The sequence below is a fragment of the Pongo abelii genome, chromosome 9, assembly GCF_028885655.2.
Source record: "Pongo abelii isolate AG06213 chromosome 9, NHGRI_mPonAbe1-v2.0_pri, whole genome shotgun sequence".
NCBI classification, from domain to species: Eukaryota; Metazoa; Chordata; class Mammalia; order Primates; family Hominidae; genus Pongo; species Pongo abelii.
Window position 1 is genome coordinate 63273894 of NC_071994.2, and position 20966 is coordinate 63294859.

Consider the following 20966-nt stretch of genomic DNA (forward strand, 5'->3'; position numbering starts at 1 on the left):
TTCCCTACTCCCAATAAAGATTACATTACTTTCACTCACTTTATAGATGAGCAAACTGAGACTTGCGACCAGTTACGGCAGGGTTAGATGCGGCGACTCCGGGCCCATTGCTCTTCCCAAGGCCATATTGGAACACGTCAGACTGGAGGCTGAGAAAGCAGAAACGACTTAGCTACAGCTCTTAGGGCCCACGATACTTTTGGAGATCTATGAAAATGTTTTCTTTAAAAATCAGAAGAAAAAGTTTAGGTCAAACAAAATGTTTTACTATATAATGTTAATATATTTGTATTTATACCTCCACAGTCATAAAATATGCTTAACTTGGAGGAAAGAGCCAGCAAAGGCAAAAGTGCCTAAGGCTCAGGAAGGTCCTCCTACAGCCCAGGAAAGGAGTTTCCAAAGATTCAATGAAGTGCCTGTGTTTTCTTGGCTTACATTTTAGTTCAGATTCTCAGTCCCCAGGGACAGATGTTCAGAGAGGTGCTGAGCCTGAGGGCCTGAAGGGAAAAGACCCGGGGCAAGAATCTCTCCCAGTGTCTCACTGGGAAGAGACCCGAATCAAACCTCAGTCCTGCCACTCACCCATTATGGAGCTTGGGCTAGTTATTGCACTCTCCAAGCTTGTTTCCTGCTTTGGAGAACAAGGGAGTGGGGGTGGGTGCCAGTACATCCTTCCTAGAGGTAGTGGGGGGATATGCTAGAAGTAAATGATATGACCCATATAAATGATATGGGTCATTTATCCATATCATTTGATATGACCCAGTAAATGATATGACCCATATAAAACACTCGAGTTGGTCTCTAGTGGCGCCCGCTCCCTCACCCGCTTGGGTGAGGCCCCCTGCCTCTCAGTGCACACCTCCTCAGGTGCCCTCAGAAGCTTTGGTTTCCTCTTCTCTTTGCCCAGGGCCTTCGACACACCTCAAGTGCCTACAATTAGCAAGCAATCTCCTTTGCTTTCCAGGTCAGGGTTTTCTCTTTCATAACGCTACAAACAGGCCCAGGGTGCTAGGTGCATGGGAGATCTCCATTCCTCCCTGCCTGCCCACTTACTCCTTAGTGCTTGTGCTGGAATTCCCACTGCCACTATTAACTGGACTCCTTCGCTCAGAGGTCACCTGAAAGTAACCCCTTGCTGAAGCCAATTATGCTCTTCTCTCATCCCTAGCCCTTCCTGACCCTAGCAGCACCTGATCCAGCTGATTGGCCCTCCTTTTTGAGGTGAGGCTCAGATCCACGTCTGAGTGCTGAGGGAATTGTCTGCATCTTCACTCGACTGGCTCAGAGCTCATGCTGCACTCCAAGTTTCACGGTCCCATTCATCCAGCAAACTTTCATTAAGTGTAGATTTGGAGCTAGACTCTGTGCTGACCGGTAGGTAGAAGACGGAACAAAAATTCATCCATCCATCCATCCATCCATCCATGCATCCATCTATCCATCCATTCATTCATGACCCTCCATGTGCTCAGTGCTTGGATACAAAACACAGATATGTTACTTGTCTTTGAGGATTTTACAGGCCTGTGGCAAAGGCAAATATTAAATACATAATTATATGAATCTTTGAAAATTATAATTGTGATGTATGCTACAAACTAAAATAAGCGGTTCATGAAAGTGTACCCGATCTTATCTCAGAGGGCAGGAAATTACAGAAATGAATAAATTGTGACCCCTGTCTTCACAAAGCTTATTTTATGTCTGAAAGCTGAAATCTGTGCTCTTGAACCTCTATTTATCTACAAAAGGTTCAAATCTAAGTTGGAGATGGGTGGGCATGAAGTAGGCAGGAATGCAATATTTAACTTTTTATTGGATATTGACAGGAAAACTATGGGAAGTAGGCAGTCCCAATTCACCTCTGCACTCCCATTGTTCAGATTAGGAGCCTATGAAATTACCTGCTGAGGTAATGTTCCATGGCTATTAAAGGAAAGAGCCAGGATTTAAAACAGGCATCCCCAACACCAAATGAGGTACTTTCCAGTACACAGTGTTGGCCCTATCATTTGGGCTATGACGGCAGGCTCTAACCAGCTCACCAAGCTCCAATCCCACTACATGAGCTAGGTTTTCCTAAACCAGCTTGGCTGTCACTCAGACCTCTGCTGTCTTCTCCACTCATCCAGTCCATCACCACATCAACAGTTTCACGCTCTTCTCCACTACTACCCCTGTCTGTGTTGACATCCTCTCTCATCTTCCTAACTGGGTTGCCCTTGTCTACTTGTGCTCTCCTTCCATCTGTCTTCTGCACTGAAGCCCAAGTGATCTTTTTAAAAATGCAGATTTGAATGTCAATCCTGAGGTTAACATTTTTTCTCAGTGGTTTTTCAGGGCTCTCAGAATAAAAACAGAATCTTTAGCCAGGCCTCCAAGGCTCTGCTTGATCTGCTTCTCCAGCCATGCAGCTCTTCTCTCATGGGCTTTGCCTTTGCTGTTCTCTCTGCCTGGAATCCTATCATGCTCTTTGGTCTCTCCTACCCACCACTCTCCATTGGCCAACTCCTATGTACTCTTCAGATCTCAGTGCAAAACTGCTTCCCCAAAGAAGGCCTTTCTGATTTCCTAGAATAGATCCAGCCCCCAAAACTCTGCTGGAGCTCATGAGTACCTTTTCTTTTAATCTCCTCCTCCTCCTCCTTCTTCTTCTTCCTTCCTCCTCCTCCTCCCTCTCCTCCTCCTCCTTCTTCTTCTTTCTCCTTTCTCCTTTCCTCTTTCATCTTTCTTCTTGAGGCAGGGTCTTCCTATGTTGCTCAGGTTGGTCTCAAATTCTTGGGCTCAAGCATTCCTCCTGCCTCAGCCTCCTAAAGTGTTGGGACTACAGGAATGAGCCACCACACCTGGCTTCCTTTAATATTAAGATTTATGATGACCCATTGATTTATAAGTTTGATGTTTAAAATTTTACATTTGTTCAGTATTTGTCTCCATTCTAAATTCTAAGCTCCAGAAGGGCAGGGAATGTCTATGGGGCTTACCACTGTATTTTCCATGCACATCATAGTGCCTGGCTTCTGGTAGGGGCCCCATAAATATTTTTTCTCTGAATAAAAACTTTTTAACAAGCCTACCCTCAGTGCCTTCTGACTCAGCCCAAATTTTAAGACTTGGCCTCCAAGGCCCTCCACGATCTGGTCTCACTGTGTCCATCTGGTCATGCCTGGTCATACATCCCAATGTGAGCTCCCGGCACCACCCAGCTGGGCTCCCTGTGTCCTCCACTTTCAGTATTGCCTCAGCACCTTTGCTTACAGCTTTCTCATGGCCTGGAATGCCCTCACTCCTCCTGCCTGATTAAATTTTCCTCCATAGAATGAGATCCTGTAGTCTCTCCTCCTCTGGACTTCAGTAGAACTGAGGAGGAGAAAAAGTTTCCTATTTTGACTACTGTGTTCCAGTGGATTGTCATAAACTATTTTATGTGTCTATTTCTCATCTCCTAGCAAGGAATCCAGTTTACTTTCCCCTTAATTTCCTGTTCAGATGTTTTGTTCTTTTGTAAAATATACTGGACTTCAAGAAATCTCCTTCCAGTTTTGTAGCCTAAGGCAGAGCTGATGTCAGTTGCTAGGGTGTTGCTAAGGAAAGTCATTTAGCCAGGGCAGATAATTAACTTTATCAGTGTGTGTGGTTAGGTCACAGAAGAGAAGAGTTGGGGCTCCAGTTCTCCAAGATGAGAAAAGTCCTTTGATTCATAGGAGGTAAGATCTCCTTCTTTTTTCTCCCCCCTTTAAGAGAGAAGGGGGAAAAGGATTTTCTAGATTAGTGTTTTTCTGAGTATGGTCATTGAAACATGAGCATCAGATGTTTGCTTCAAAGGCAGATTCTGAAACCTCATCCCAGACCTACTAAATCTGTACTTTGAAAAAAAAACTCATACTGAAGTTTAAGGAACAGTCATCCTAGACCGTAATTCAGACTTGAAGTACATGGGTTCCAGGCTGGCTCTCCTGTTTTCACCATGTGAAGCTGTGCAGTCTTGGAAGGTCACAGGACCTATCTACACGGATTATGTGCAAAATTGGACATAGTAATACCCATCTTGCCTACCTTGTGGGATTTTGAGAAATAAATGGGTAACTGAGATAATTTGTAAACTGCAATGAGGTCACAAAAACCCCACCCAGTTATTATTGTTACTCTTATTAATTTAGAAAAAGAGTCTAGAAACTTTATGTTTTTGTTTCTCTTATATATAGAGTTAAATTGGACATTTTATAGAAAGGGATTTCTAGATAAAGAAAACAGACAGGCCTTGAAGGAGTTGAATTGCACTGAATGATCTATTGTGATCTGTGGTGAGGAGGCCTGAAAGCTGTCTACAGGTGAGCCAGCAAGTTTAAAGATTAAGTTATGGAAACTGAATACCTATAGTAGAAAAAAAATCCTAAAAGCAAAAGACATTAATTAATTACAAAGATATTTCTTCAGAACCTGCTGTGCTCTAGGCATCAGCCAAATTATATATAATTACATTACCTTTGGAATCCTGAATCTGATTGGGCCCATCCCACAATTCCATCTAAGGTATGAGCTCCTCCGATCACCTGTCTCTCCAGTCTTTTGGTCTCCATTCAGTTTTGCCCTTCCTTCTGCTCTCTGGAGCATTCCTCTTTCGATTGCCCATTGCCGTATCCAGATCAGCATTCTAGTAAGTAAGAGAAAAGTAAGAGTCCCTCCTACTTTAAAACTCCCAGCATCCAATTTATACTCCTTCATCCTATCTCCATCATCTGTAGCCTCCAGGTCACTCTCCTGCAGCCACTGTGGACTCTCCAACTGGCTCTCTAGCTTCCTGCCTATCTTGTCTCATGCTATGGGCCTGGGAGACTAGCCTGATGAAGTCTGAGCTGACAATTTAGTCTCTGCTCTAACCTCCTCTACTCCAATGAGCTTGGCCTCCTTCCATATCAGCAGCCCTCTCCCACAGAAACACCCTCTTCTTTGGGAATCTTGAGCTCCCGATAGCACTTTCTCATTTTACTTTCAGCTTTCCCGTATGTCATTGAGGTCTACAACTGCTTAGTCACTTCTGATTTTTTCCAGCCCATCTTGTTAATTCCTTCCCCACCCAGCCTGGACACCATGTTCAATCATTTTAACTACATCCTAACCACCATTCTTCATTAGCTCTCCTCTTTTATTTCTGCTCCTCGTCTTTAACCCCCAACCTACAGCAAATCAACCAAGCAAAACAATGGAATTCTCCCCGACTTCTGAGTCCTGCTGCACAAAACCTGGTAACCCTGCCAATTACTTTACTACAAATGCATGAATTCTATCTTTAAGTATAGTTCTTAAATTTATTCCTAATCAGTTTCTTTTCCTATTCATCTAGTCCTTACCATCTTTTCAAGCCTGCTTCATCACTCTTTAATTCTCTCTTTGGTATGGAGAGGGGTGGTTACTTGCCCTCTTATTTTATCTCTCACATGGAGGACATTAGGCATGAACTTCTTCAAATCTCCATATCTCCTTTCCACAAACCAAACTCTGGCAAAATGCAAGTTCACTTCTTGCCTCAAATGAAGAAGGGTTTAACTCTTCAATTTTTTCAAGGCTAATCCCCTACTTGCATTCTTGTCCTCATTCCCTGACTTCTGCCAAACACTGGTCTAGCTCTTATCCTCTCTCTCTCATATTTCTGTTTCCGTTCCTGTCCATGTCCTTGGCCTGCAGCTCTAGCTAAGTCTTCCCCATCCTGGGAGGGGAATTGGACTAGGGATTGAGGTAGCGCTAGGCAAGAGACTGAACTTTTTACTGACCTTGTCTCACTCTCTGTGTCCTCTCTTGTAACTCTGTTTCCTCAGTTTTCACTCATTTTTTTTCATGCGGTGTAGCTTGGAATCAGCTCATATCTCTTTATGGAAAGTGTTCTAACAGAGATCACCTAAGACCTCCTAATTGCCATAGACGTTGTCTGAATTAAAAACAGCGGAATAGAAGCTCACCTCTGAGAGCAGTTAAAGAGAATGCACAGCAAGAGGTCTTCCAAGGTATAGATCTGCTCCCAACCTGGAGATCTCTAAGTCTCCTTGCTTTTAGGTTTATGGATTAAAGAGAGCACTGTGTCTAAATGCAGCACAGCATGCCAGGTGCAGCTGTGGGCAGCTCCCAAGAGCAAACCCTTGCAAGTCCAGCCACACATAGAACCCAGACGCAGTCTACATTCCCCTTGTGGTTCTCTTGCTATTAATCTAGCAACCCGACCTAAGCAGAACCACTTTTCAAAGTTCTGGAACTTCATGGCTTGGACCACATGACCATGGCACACTACTGCCACCTGGTGACAGTGAACTGAACATGCAGCAGTATTAAGTAAAAACTCCTAAGCACCCAGGCACTCCTTGAACCTATTTTAAACTGGAATGTTTGGGCCAATTTTAGACTAGATTGTTTGCTCTTTGAGAATAGACTCATTGAGTTTTACACTATTTTAGAATAATATGTCTGCATAAAGCAGGTGTTTAGTGAATTTTTGTGAAATTTAAGTCTTTCATTCATTCAGCAAACATGTATTGGAGGAGGTAATCCAAAGAAAAACAAGACATAATTCCTGCCTTCAAGAAGCCGCAGAGATGGATAAAGCAGATATTTGTAAAACGAAGAATTATGTGTACTAAGTATTAAAGGGGGCACAGAGAAGGGAGTAACTAATTCTGCCCAGGTAAAGTAACACTTGAAAAGGTACTCAACACCTTCTCGAAAGACAGATCAGAACTTGTCAACTGGACAAGGGGATGGAGAACATAGGAGGGGAGGAGAGCTAATGCAAAAGCTTAGAGATGAGAGAAGGCAGAGTGTGTCCTTGGGGTAGCAGAATGACCTTTTCGGTGGCATTGTATGAAGATGGATTGTCCAGTGAGAGTGTAGGGGCAGAGACACATGTTAAGAGGCTTTAACAACAGTCCAGAGGAGAGCTGCGAGCTAAGGCTAGGAGGAAGGGATGAATTGGAGGGCTGTTCAGGAAGCAGACTAAAGAGGATGGAATGCCTGGTGATATGTAGGAAGGGAGACAGGAGTGGCTCTGAGAGTTCTCATATGGGCCACTGAGTGGTATATCTACCACCTCAATGGTATATTTTTCCAAGACAACGAATTCAAGAAGAGAAGCCATGGGACATGTGGGAATGAGGAATGTGTGAGATGATATGTATTCCATTGTGGATATTTTACATTTAAGGGGTCTTTCAAAGAGGGATGTACAGTGGACTGTCAAAGACAATAGGTTTCTATCTCAGAAAGGAGTGAGTGCTGGAGACAGAGACCTGGGAGTTGGTATTGTGCCCCAACATTTCCTTTAAGATTCTCTCAAAGCTTAGCTGTCTTATGTTACTTCTCAGCTTTGTGCTCTGATTTCCAAACCAATAGACCAGTTTGATAGATGTAATTTTGCTAGCATGCTAATGGGAAGATAGTAATCTTGAGTTCCCTACCTGGTTCACAAGGTGACACAGGAGGATGTTCACAATGGCATCCCAGGGTAAACCAAAGACGTAGGACTCTAGCCTCTGTAACCTAGAAGGTACTTGTGGTTCTGGAGAGCTTCCCAAGCTTGTTGGCTGATCGCTCCTTTGCTCACGCATAAAGCTGGAACTGGAGGGAGGCACTGAGGGTGGACAGTAGAGGAGAAAATAGACCTACATCCTTTCTGCCTGACAAGAAGAGGAAGAGACAGAAGGGAGGGAAGGAGACAAAGCAAACAGAACTGGAAATGGGGAAGGAGACAGAAACAATCAGAAAGCATATTTAGTGCATAAAGAAATACATAAGAGTGTCTGAGAAAGAGCAGAGGAAATGAGGCTCCCATCCTCCTATTACCATAATGAAGTGTCCATGTGATGCAATAAAAAGGCTTTTTTTATGCCTTCCAATTAACTGTGGCTCAAGTTTTGCACGTCTCTCAGCTGGAAAATATAATTGCTGAAGTGTCAGGTTTACCAATTGGATTGTGGCTTTAAATAAAGTGCCATCCAATTGTTATTTCACATATACAACCCAAAGAGCTAGCACCTGGGGGGAAAAGAAAAAACAAAGCCTCCAGAACATAATTCAGGCCCAAAACTCATTTCTCTTAGAAAAACTTGAGCCAAGCTTGTTGGTATGAACATTAAGAGGGAATAAGAATAAAAGACATTTATTCACTCATCAGATAGCGGTGACACTGACAAAGCTGAGCCCTTTATTGGGTCCCTGAAGGATGGGAAATCATGCCTCCATCTACAGAGGGCTTGCAATAATCACAGCTGACAGTTCATATCATGCCTACTACGGGCCAGGCAGTGGTCTAAATGCTTCACACATATCTCATCCTCACAACAAGTGTTTTATTACTCCCATTTTGCAGATGAGTAAACTGAGGCACAGGTACCTTAGATTACTTGCTTGCCCAAAGTAACAATCTATTTGAGAGCCAATGCAATTGTACAAGGGACACTTTAGTGCCAATGACAGATTAAGACAATGGTCTCTGTGCTCCTCACAATGTCCTCAAAGGGAGAAGTCCCCACAGGCTAGAGTGGCCCAAAGGTTTCAGGGAAGCAGTAGGACTTGACGGATACATGGGATTTGGAGATAAGCGGGGAAAAGACATCCTAAGTCATGCAGACTGTAGGAGCCTGGAGTAGTGGTGGGTTAGTGAGAGGCCACCCAGTCTGGAGCAGGTTTGTGGCAGGGAATCACAGGAAAGCTGTAATGGGAACAGGGCTGTGATGAGCCCGTAGTGTTGGGGTTTCTCTCTAGAAGTTTTAAATTTGCAATGAGCTTCAGTTCTCAGCCCAGAGCATTTTAATGCAGTGGCACAGGAGCCAGAATTCAGAGTGCATTTATTCATCAGGCTCCATTAACTCATTAAACGTGCATTTCATTTTTGTCTGTTTTCCTTCGTTCTCCTTAACAAGGCCTGGCATCTCAGATGCTGACTTTTCAGAAAGATTCTTATGCAGATTGTCAGTCCCCTTCCTTATCCTTGAAAATGCAGCTGAAATAGCCTCTCTGTGAAGACTTCGCTGGCAGCCACTGGCAGCCACAGGCAGGGTTGTCACTCCTGTGTGCATCGGCTCCTGTGTAAGATCCCTTGTAGGATTTATCACAGGGGATCAGCATCTCTGTATACATCTTCTTATCTCTCACAAGACTCTGGAGTCTTTACATTGTGGAACTGTTTACTTTGTATCCCTAAGTGTCTTCCACAGTGCCTGGCACATAGTAGATGCTCAGTAAGTGCCTGCTGAAGGAAAGAATGGATGAACAATGGAATGAATTACCACTATTATATTGGAAGGTATATAAAGAATTATCTGGTTCAAATCTTTATCCCTTTCATGAGTTCTCTCTGTAAAATGAAAGTTGCTTCATTGCTATTACAATAGCCTATTTATTTATTGCCTTCATAATACACATTACGGTCTGTAATTATTTAATTTGCTTGTCCACTTGTTTATTGTCTTCCTCCCTTAGGACAGTGTAAACACCAGGAGTGTAGGTACCACATTTGTCTTGTTTACTGTGACATCTTTAGCTCCTTGCATGGTGCATAGCATGTAGTAAATACTCAACAAATATTTGTTGAATGAGTATCATATCTCCAACTGATTGTCCAGATTATTTTTGAATCCCTTAAGTTAGGGGAAACTCACCAGCTCCTTCCCATTCTTTTAGATGATTCTAATTATTAGGAAAATTTTTCTTTTTATTGAAGTAAAAACCATTTCCCTAGGGTACTTACAGAACAAGCTTACCTCTCTTCCAAGAAGCAGCCTGTGGCAATTTAAAAATAGGTCCATAAATTTTTTGATACTACTCCCTTCAAGAGGTAGAGCCTAATTCCCCTCCCCTTGAGCGTGAGCTTGACTCAGTGACTCACTTCTAATGACTAGAATAAAACAGAAGTCATGATATGTGACTTCAGAGACCAGGTCATGAAAGGCACTGTGACTTCTGCCTTGCTCTCTAAGATACCTCACTCTGGGAATGTTAGCTGCCATGTCATAAGGATATTCACGCAACCCTGTGTAGAGACCCATCTAACAGGAACTGAAGCCTCCTGCCATGTGAATGAGCCATCTTACAAGGGAATCCTCCAGCCTCAGTCAAGACTTCAGATGGCTGCAGCCCCTACATGCTGCTTGCAGCCACACAAAGATTCTGAGCTAGAGCCACCCAGTCAAGGCACTGGTGAGTTTCTGACCACAGAAACTATAAGATAATAAATATGTGTTGTTTTAAGCTACTAAATTTTGGTATAATTTGTTATAACACATTAAATTCACAGCCATTTACATATTTTCTGAGAATTACCATGTTGTACTGTTTTCTTCTCTTTTGCAGGTTAGGCGTGGTTTCTGGGCCAATCATCTTTCTGTTCTTTTTCCCAAGGGCACATTGCAGCTTGTTACCAACCTTGCAAAAGGCTGGCACTCAGAAGTGAAAACAGATTTTAGGGTATGGCTGTGCTATCCCAGAAGGGAGAAGCTATATCCTGCCCAAATAAACATTGCCACATCATCCTGTCAATTTACATTGATTTTCCCTTCATTTAATTATGAAAAAATTTCAAACCTATAGAAGAGTTAAAAGAATTTTACAATTAACACTCGTATATCCACTACCTAGATTCTGCAATGAACACGCTTTGTCACAAATCTGTTTATCTATCCCTGTGTCAGTCCCTTATTCCTTCTTTTTCATAAAGGAGTGAGATATATATTTCTCAAGATTTAGCACTATAATCTCACTTAGGATGGAGCCAATTTCATATTTTGATGAAAGCTTTTTGGGTTTTTAGCAATCAGCACAACATTAAACTGCCTGCCAGAGCTGTTCTCATGCTGATTTTGCTGTTGTGTTGGTGATAGCAGCATGGCAACAATATATTCTTCTTTTTTTTGATACATTTCAAAGTAAGTTAATAGACTTTTTAGCCAATTAAAATCTCTAAGTTCTTTTCTTACTTTGCGGATTCTACCTACATCTTCCCATCTTCTGCCTACTCCTGAAATACAGGAATTCCTTACATTTACTAGCAGAGGAATGCAGAAAGGTGTAGAAAAATGAGAATAGGTCTTGAAGGTAGATAGACTTAGGCAGGGCTCCTAGTTCTTCCACTTCCATCAATGGGATATTAGGCAAGTGATTTAACCTCTTGGAGTCTTGGTTGTTTCATCTGTAAAATGAAACCGATAAGAATACCTACTTTGTAAGGTTATTAAGAAGACAAGAGATTATATATGGAAAGTGTGTAGCATGGTATCTGGCATCTAGTAGGTGTTCAGTAAATGATGACTAATATTATTTGGTCTACCATTCCTGCCCATCTAGATAATTTTGGATTCTGAACTTGTCATCCAGATTTACATCATCTTCAAGTCCATAAGGTCTACTAGATCCTCATCCTAGAAACTGATGTGGAACATGACTGGGACAAGGACTGAATCTGCTGTCACTTATAAATATTGTTATTGCCCTAAGTCTGATATTAATTAAAATAATTCAATGTGGTAATAATAGCTGTAGCTTATAGAGCTGACATTAACTATTCATCTGCAGTCTTTTGATAGTCTTTCAAGCAGTTATAAATCTACCTTACTCCACTGTCATGGTTGATCACATTTGTCCATCTTACCTATAAGAATATCACAAGTGACGATTATAAATCATGCTGCTATAAAGACACATGCACACATATGCTTATTGTGGCACTATTCACAATAGCAAAGACTTGGAAACAACCCAAATGCCCATCAATGATAGACTGTCATGGGGTGGGGTGAGGGGGAGGGATAGTATTAGGAGATATGCCTAATGTAAATGACGAGTTAATGGGTGCAGCACACCAACATGGCGCATGTATACGTATGTAACAAACCTGCACGTTGTGCACATGTACCCTAGAACTTAAAGTATAATAATAAAAAACAGAACAACAAAAAAAGAATATCACAAGTGACTTTGCTTTCTTAATTGATAAATGCATTTACTACGTCCACCATATTTCCTTCTTCTACCAGCCTGGTAATATTTTCATTTAAGAAAAGTGGGTTAATCTGCTGGAGTTTCTTTGCAAACTCATGGCAGTTCCTAGCAATCAACTCTTTTTTTTTTTTTTTTTTTAACATACATATATACTGTTTCTTGGAAAATCTGTTGTAAGAGAGACTGCTAATTATGTACTTAATATAAATTCTTTCCTTCCTTACTAACAAATTCCTGATCTTGGCCAGGGAGAGAAGCCATGTGCCTAGCTCAATCACTATATTTCCCACTTGTTTCAGATAACAGTGGGCCATCTGGCACAGTTCTGACCAGTGAGATAAGAGAAGGAAGTTGACGGATAGAGCCTCGGGGAAAGTCCCTCAGAAGGGAAAGGGAGGCTGGAGACAGCTGATGCATGCAATTATGCCCTTGTCCTTTATCTTTCTTGTACCTGGAATATGGACACTTAGGTTGGTGATAGAGGAGCCATCTTGGGACCATGAAGTGACAATGAGGGAAAGGCAAGAGAATCTCAGAGATCTCAGTTCTGACATCCTTGAGCAGTTAAAGCAATGCCTCACTTGAAACTTCTCATATAATGAGAAAAATACGCTTCTAAATTGATTAAGCTACTCTTTTGGGATTTCAATTACTAATAACTAAATGTGATTCATTTGTCCTAGAATTCAGACCAGGATCAACCCAACTGCTCTATAATCTGGAAGACTCTGTCTTCTTCTGATAGAGAAATCAAGATGCTATTTGACTATTTTCTGACCTCTGGCACCACTAAATTCCCCCATAGTTTCATTGTCTACATGCCAATGATCTTGTAGCAACTTATCTTCATGACCAGGTGGGTAATTTATTTAGTCCAGATGTGGCCTCTGCTAGAAGGTTGGAACTTTGACTTACTCTGTTCTCCCCTATTTCTTGCTTACAATCGTCAAGAATAACTGTATAAAGTGCTGGGAATGCCACATCCTAAGATAGGGTAGGTACTGGCCACTATAGCCTAGGCTCTGTTCCAGTGACCCACCCCACCCCCCCTCTAGAAACCAGATGTCCTTCAACACTTTAGCCCAGTGTGTCTGGTTGCCCCTGAGGTATATAACCCAGGGAAGGCTGCCTTTTGGGGTCTCTCAGCTGTGGTGCAAGTGAGGCACACACAGTCAGAACTCTGTCTTCCTTGGCAGCTTTCCTGAGCCTTGAGGACCCAGCTCTCAATGAATCCTAGGCTTCTGTTGTCCCTTGCTACATATTTGTAAGTCATAAGCCCACTTCGTGTAACTTGCTGCATATGTGGGTATTCTGTCTCATCAGACTCAGACAAGTCAGTAATTAGTGCACAGTGAACCTGCTTCACAGCCTCATTGAGAGTAGCTGTTTTCTCATCATTTTTCTTGAACTCAGGTTTCTTGTGCCAATATAGGTTTCACTCTCTCCAGTCCAATGACCATTCTTGACAAAGACAAAAGCCCAGTAGAAGAACGCTTCTGTTTTCTCTCTGTCATGCACCACCCTTACAGCTTCTCTATTAGCCAGATTCAGGGATCTGCATGTGTTCTCCTTCCAGACAGATGATAATAGCCTGTTCTGTTGATTTTGACATTTCTTGCATGTCTCAGCTCAGTTTGGTCTCCAACCTTCCTTACATGATTCCTTATATATATTTGCAGATTGAATGAATGTATCTAAGATATGAATAAACTAATGAATTCAATTAACCGTGGAAATTCAACACGGGATGCTCAGTCGCTCAGAGAGCGCAGGCATGGCTTGCTGTTTTGTTTCTGCTACATGTAGAGTGTGGGCTGACTGCACTTCTTAACTATATTTGTGTAGCAACATTCCCTATTCAAAAATGCTGGAAAGTTTTAGCAGAACATACTTGGAAAACAATCTACTACAGAAGTGAGTGCCTGAATTTATTATCTCTTGGTCCAGCCATCCTCTTTGACAAGCTAAATCCAAATTCCTTCTCTTCTAACTATTTGTCTTCTAACTATTTTTCTGGGAGCAGAGGATGATTCCATCAAACCCAGTCTTGACCGTCTTGACCCAGTCAGTAACACACTAACTGATCTATTAAGTATTCTCTATTTTAAAGCTTCTGACAATCTCTCATTTTAGAAGGTACTTATTTTAGGCAGGGCTCTGTGTTGTGTGAAACAGAGAAGGGATCAGCACATTTTTCAGGTGATAAATGTTTTAGCGCCCAAGTTTGTTCAACCTGCCTTATTTTGTTGTTGTTCTGTTTTGTTTTGTTTTAGGCTTTTAGCAGCCTGAAGCCATGGTTTTTAGTTTATGTCTCTGGTGATAAGTGGAAAAGAGGGATGAGGAAGGGGCTTCACTGGCCGAGCCAGAAACAGAAACTAAGAACTCATGACTGTGTTCTCTCCCTTGGACACCCCTGTCTAAGGCTCTGTGGGTCATATGATCTCTGGGACAAGTACTCAACTCTGCCTTTGTAATGTAAAAGCAGTCATAAGCAATACATAGGCAAACAAATGCAGCTGTGCTCCAAAAAATATTTATTGATGGATACTGAAGTTTGAATTTCATAGAATTTTCATGCGGTGTGAAATGTTATTCTTCTTTGGATTTTTTTCAAGTGCTAAGACCATTCTTAGCTTTTGAGGTGAAAGGCTGGTGTTGACCCTCAGGCCACAGTTTACTGACCCATGAAATGAAGATATCCTTAGGGCTGGTTCAAGCAAATGAATCCTTTCTGTAAAGCTATAGTAAAAATTTACAGGACCTGGGAAAGGAAATAGAAAGCTCTCAGGCCCTCAGCCTGCAATGCTGCTCCAGAAGTGGTCTCCTTGTGGCTTCCCTGCATCTTTCAGCTTTTGAGTCATCTCAGAGTTAGTTTATGTCTGCACGCAGTCATCCCAGATAAATCAATAGACAATCCAATATGATGGGATGTATGCAATGAAATTGGTGTGTATGTATAGGGTGTTATCAGGGACTACAGAAGGCCAGTAGATTAAAAGTAAGGGCCAAGTTGGAGAAGAGAGTTGGTGGTCAGAGGTCTTAGCAAAGCATGGAAGGTTTGGAATAGTCTGTATGGAGAATGAGATAGGAATCAGATGGAGGGGAAAAAAATCCCTCCTAGGTTTCATTGAAGGCCCAAGTGATGCTGGCAACTTTTAACATTTGTTAGGTGCATTAGTTTGGTTGTTGCTGGCAACAAGTAATAGAAAAATCTTCTCAAAGTAGCTTAAGCACTAAGTTCAATAGAATGTGAGTGTCATAAGTAAAGGAAATATGCCCATCTTATTTACCAATCCAGCACCAGTTTCTAGGACAGTAGCTGGTGCACAGGGATCATTCACTTATTCATTCAAAATCCAGTGAATGAATGAACAAGTGAATGATCTCTCATAGCAGAGAATGTCCCCAGGCTTTGTTAACCCAGTGGTTCATTGACATCATGAAAAATTCAGGTTCAGTCTATCTTCTGGTGAGTTGGCTTTGTCTTCAGGCTAGTTTTGCATGGTTGCAAGACAGCTACTACAGTCTGCTCATTATAGCCAGATCCAAAAATGTCCAGCAGAAGGAAAAGGAGCTATATAAGCTATATATTCTTTGAGTTTCTTTTTAAAAGTGAGGAAACTTTTTCAGAGGCCTCAGCAGACCTCCTAAGTCCTACTGGCCAGAAGAAATGTATCATATACAACATTTAAATCAATTACTGGTAGAAAAAATTGAATACTATGATTAGCTTAGACCTGGGGTTCTCAGCTGGAGATGACTTTGCCCCTCACTCCTCCAGAGGACATTGTTGACAATGTCTTGACACATATTTGAGTGTCACAATTGGGGAAGGGGGATGCTAATAGCATCTAGTAGTTAGAGGCCAGGGAAACTGCTAAACCATCCTACAATGCATTGGAGAGCATCTCCTATAAAAAAGAAGTATCCGGCCAGATGCGGTGGCTCACACCTGTAATCTCAGCACTTTGAGAGGCCGAGGTGGGCAGATCATGAGGTCAAGAAATCGAGACCATCGTGGCCAACATGGTGAAACCCTGTCTCTACTAAAAATACAAAAATTAGCTGGGCATGGTGGCATGCACCTGTAGTCCCAGCTACTCAGGAGGCTGAGGCAGGAGAATCGCTTGAATTTGGGAGGTGGAGGTTGCAGTGAGCCGAGATCATGCCACTGCACTCTAGCCTGGGTGACAGAGTCAGATTCTGTCTCAGAGAAAAAAAAAAAGAATGAAAAAAAAAATCCAACCCAAAATATCAATAGCTCTGAGATTGAGAACCAAGTCTTAGACCAATCAGAAAACCCCCTGGAGCTGGAGTGGGATTACCTTCCTTGAGGCACATGGCCAGGGAGGAACATGAATATATCTGTATGAAATCAGAGTTCTATAAAGCAGGAGAAATAAAAAGGAGGTAGGGAGTTGGGGAGAAACGGGTGCTGGGTAGGCAATCAACTGAGTCCACTCCAGAGGGACCGACTGGATTGTCCAATTTAGCAGAGGATGAAAAGAGCCTTTGGAGAGGTGTTTTTTGTTTTTTTTTTTTCAAGCAGAACAAAGAGGTTCTGCCTTCTATAAACAAAATAAGGTCCTGCCTTTTTGGACAAAATAAAAATTATAGCCTGCTGCCCACCCAGCTTTCCAGTAACTATGCATGTGGAAAGATTAGGAGGAACTGATATTTATTGACCTGTGTGAGAGCCAGTACCAGGAGCACCTGAGATGTACAGAAACCATGCCAGACGCTTACCTTTATTACTCCATAGAATCCTTGCAACTATACAGCAAGGCATGAATTCCCATCCCCATTTCATAGATGAGGAAGCTCAGGCCCAAGGTGATCCTTTTGTGAGTCAGAGACCTAGGATTCTCCACCATGTTCTGCACGTGAAACCCCTTTTCTGAATTTAGGATGGGGCAAAAGATCCTGCATTTCTAGAAGGAGCATAGCTAGAGAGGAGACCACGTGTTGACTGATGGCCTGTGGATGTTTTAGGTGCTGCAGCATCTTCCAAGGGCAAATAGGCTGAGTCAGAACTGCTTTAGAGAAAAGACCTCTTGACAGAGATCCGCTTTTTTTTACAGCTTACAAGGCCCAGGAGAATCTTCCAATCTTAAACTCTGTGAATTAAATGATTGATTTGGAGACTTTCCCTCCACCTCCTCCTTAGCACATACCCAGCTTTTATGTCACTCTGCTTTCTGAGCCTGATAGAAAAAACTCAAGAATGATAGAAAAAAGAGCCAAAAATTTTCTCAAGTATTCCTAGAGACAGTATTGGGTCATTAGAGAGTGTCTATTTATTTGCTGTTGAAAATCTTCCCTGAGAAGTCCCCTCTTATTTCTTAGAATTACGATTCAGCCCTGGTCTGCTGGCATGCATGCTGGAGGGAGAAGGCGGCCAGTCTCAGCTGTCCAAACAGCGGGAAATTAAATGCTTTTGTCTCATAGGAGATCGCTGAGCTCCATGGTGATTTTCAACTCTCACCCAGTGGTGTAACAAAGGCTCTTTTCCCTCCCTCCTTCTTCCCTCTAACTCTTCTGTTTGTTTTGAGAGAAGAAGGGGTTTATGGTAGGTAGGTTGCAGATTTGAGATTGAGTCTTAAAAAGAACAAGAAAGAAAAGGGACTTCACTATAATGCATGCTGGGTCCCATCAAAGCGTCTGGTTCCACCCTGACAGTAAGTGCTGCAGGGTGCTAGAAGAGATAAGGGCACATTATAAAAACACAAATTGGATTCTGTAGAAAACCTGTGGCTTTTAACAAAACTTATTTGGCCTGAGTTATCTTACCTATAATAAATCTCACTTCACAGGGTCAGTGTACAAAATCAAATGAAATATAAGTGTCTGATTCAAAATAGATGGGCAGTTATTGGTTCATTTGGCCAATTCATTTGCATTGAGCTATCCTAATTGGAGCTCAGGATATCACATGTTTCACTAAGATGTTTTCCCTGTGTGCCCTTTATTAGTTATTTTTTGCAGTATAATCAACCACCACTTAATATGGCAGTCTAACAACTATTTTCATTACTCATGATTCTATGGGCCAGCAACTTAGGCTGGGCTCAAGTGGGTGGTCCTTATGCTGGTTTTGCCTGGGGTCGCTTGTGTAGTTAACATCATCTGGCAATTTTCTGTGACTGGAAGGTCAGAAATGGCTTCATTTACAAGTTGGTGCTGGCTATTGGCTGGGCCACGTAATTTCAGAAGGATAGCCCAGGCTTCTTCCAATGGTGGATAGGTTCCAAAAGCAGCAAGAGAGAGGGAAAGCACCAAGTGCCAGCTGAAGCGTCAGCTTGCCTCCCATTTGCTAATGCTCCATTGGCCCGAATTACATGGAAGCAATGAGAAAGTAGGTAAAATGAGGGTATGAATAAAGGAAGTGTATATCATTGAGGGCCATTCCTGTCATGATCTACCACAGCCCCTTTCCTTTTGGAAACCTACCTCTCCTTGGGTTTCCCAGAAGTAGACTATTTATTCAATGAATATAAATCTCAATTTAAAAACTAGTTTTGCAGTTTAATTTTCATTGAAAGCCCCCTACCCCTTCTTGCTGGATGGTAAAAATTGAAACTTAATTTTTAGTTGCTCCCCACTGTCCCTTTTCTGGAGTTCCATCCAAGTTGCAGGGTTACAGAAGCATTATCTGCTCTGGATCATCATCTCTCCATGACGACATTTGTAGAGATGTCCTGGCTCTTCAGTGAGGTCCGTGTGGTCCCTTTGAGGTCTGGCCTCCTCTTCACTCTCTTTCTGTCCTAATGTAGTGCACTCAACCTTTCTGCCACTGTTATGCCCCATTGGACTGTGGGAATCTTCAAGGAGCTATTTAAGTCCCTCTCTGTACACTATGCACTTCTTTTCTGAGCTCTTGCTACCTTTTTTGGTTCCACACAGGAAACAAGATAGACATTTCCATGCTCTTTTCTGAAGAATCTGCCTTGCCCTGAGCTCAGCCTGACTGAAGGATAAACAACCCCCCTTCTTCAGAGATTCACAAGTCTATGCACTCAACTGTTTCTTTCTGACTCTCCCCTTCCTTCACCCCAGAAAAGGTGGAACCTGCCTCTTACTCATCAGCTTTTTTCTCAAACTATTGCTTAAGCCCAGATTTCTCCCTGTTGCCTCTGAAGGCTGGCTTACTGAACATCAAAAGCAGAAAAGCTCCTCTTTTCTCCCTTTCTGGGGTTCATACCATTCCTGAGATAAGGAACTCAGAATCATTTAGTTTGAGCAAGGGAAGGTCAGCTCTTGGGGATGGGGGAAGGCGTATGCTCCTATTTCAAAATATTATCCCAGGACATTTGTTTCCTGCTTCCAACCACAGGATGAATCAGCCTGCACTTTCTTTAGCCAGCAGTGCCCCTTGAAAGGCCTACTTCTAGGATGTGCTTCACCAGGTTGCATGTGGATATTTCCTCAGGAGAATGTATTGGAATTGGGAGAATGGTGTTTTATTTTCTTGGGTAGCAGTCAGTTGATTTCAGATGAACCAATGTCTTGTCTATATGGCCCTTCTCATGGGCCAGGGTGGTGGAGTCTCATCTGGCGTGATTCTCTCCTATTATTCTACAATAAAGTAAAGTAATTTTTAAAAGAGAGTCTACCAGTTTGTATTAGTTTTCTGTTGCTGAATAACAAATTTCCACAAATATTGCAGCTTAAGAGAATACACGTTTATTATCTCACAGCTTGCATGGGTCAAGTTTCTGTAGTCTAAGCACAACTTAGCTGGGTGCCCTGGTCAGGGTCTCACAAGGTGTTGGCTGGGCCTTTGGTCTCAGGGTTCTTGTCCAAGGGCACATGGTTCTTGGCAGAATTTATTTTCTTGTAGCTGTAGAATTTGTGGTAGCTTGCTTCTTCAAAGCCAGCAACAGAATCTCTCTCTTCAGAAAGGGCCCAGTCTCTCTTTTCAGGGCTTTAACCTAGATGAGTGAGACCCACCCAGCATAATGTCCCATTAGATTAACTCAAAATCAACTAATTTGGCCAGGCACCGTGTCTCATGCCTGTAATCATGGCACTTTGGGAGGCCTAGGTGGGAGGATTGCTTGAGCCCAGGAGTTCAAGACCAGCCCTGGCAACACAGCAAGACCCTGTCTACAAAAAATTTTTAAAAATTAGACAAGGAGAGTGGTTTGTGCCTGTAGTCCCAGCTACCGGGGAGGCTAAGGTGGGAGGATTTTCTGAACCTAGGAGGTTGAGGCTGCAGTGAGCCATAGTTGCACCACTGGACTCCAGCCTGGGTGACAGAGGGAGACCATGTCTCAAAGAAACAGCAACAACAACAAAATCAACTAATTTGGGACCTTAATTACATCTGAAAATCCCTTCACCTTTGACATCTAACTTGCTAGAGTGAAACCTCAGCACATTCACAAGCTGTGCCCACATTCCAGGTGTGCGGATTCCACAAGAGGAGCATAACAGGGAGCAGGAAGCTTGGGGACTACCCAGGAATTCTGCCTACCACATACTTGTTGCATGCTTGCTCTAGGTCAGGCACTCTGCTCAGCCCTTTCATAAACACTGTGTTGTGAAGATGAGCAACTAAACTCTGTCACTCATCTGAGGTCAACATTACTAATGGCTATCAATCTCCTTCTTTAGTTGTTGTGGTATTCTGCCTTCTACTCTAATTTGTTTGTTTGTTTGTTTGTTTGAGACAGTTTCACTCTGTTGCTCAGGCTGGAGTGCAGTGGTGTGATCTTGGCTCACTGCAACCTCCACCTTCCCTGTTCCAGCAATTCTCATGCCTCAGCCTCCTGAGTAGCTGGGATTACAGGCGCCTACCCCATGCCTGGCTAATTTTTGTATTTTTAGTAGAGACTGGGTTTGGCCATGCTGGCCAGGCTGGTCTCAAACTCCTAGCCTCAAGTGATCTGCCCCCGTCAACCTCCCAAAGTGCTGGGATTACAGGTGTAAGCCACTGCACCAGGCCTCTAATTTTTATTATTATTATTATTTTTAGCCAT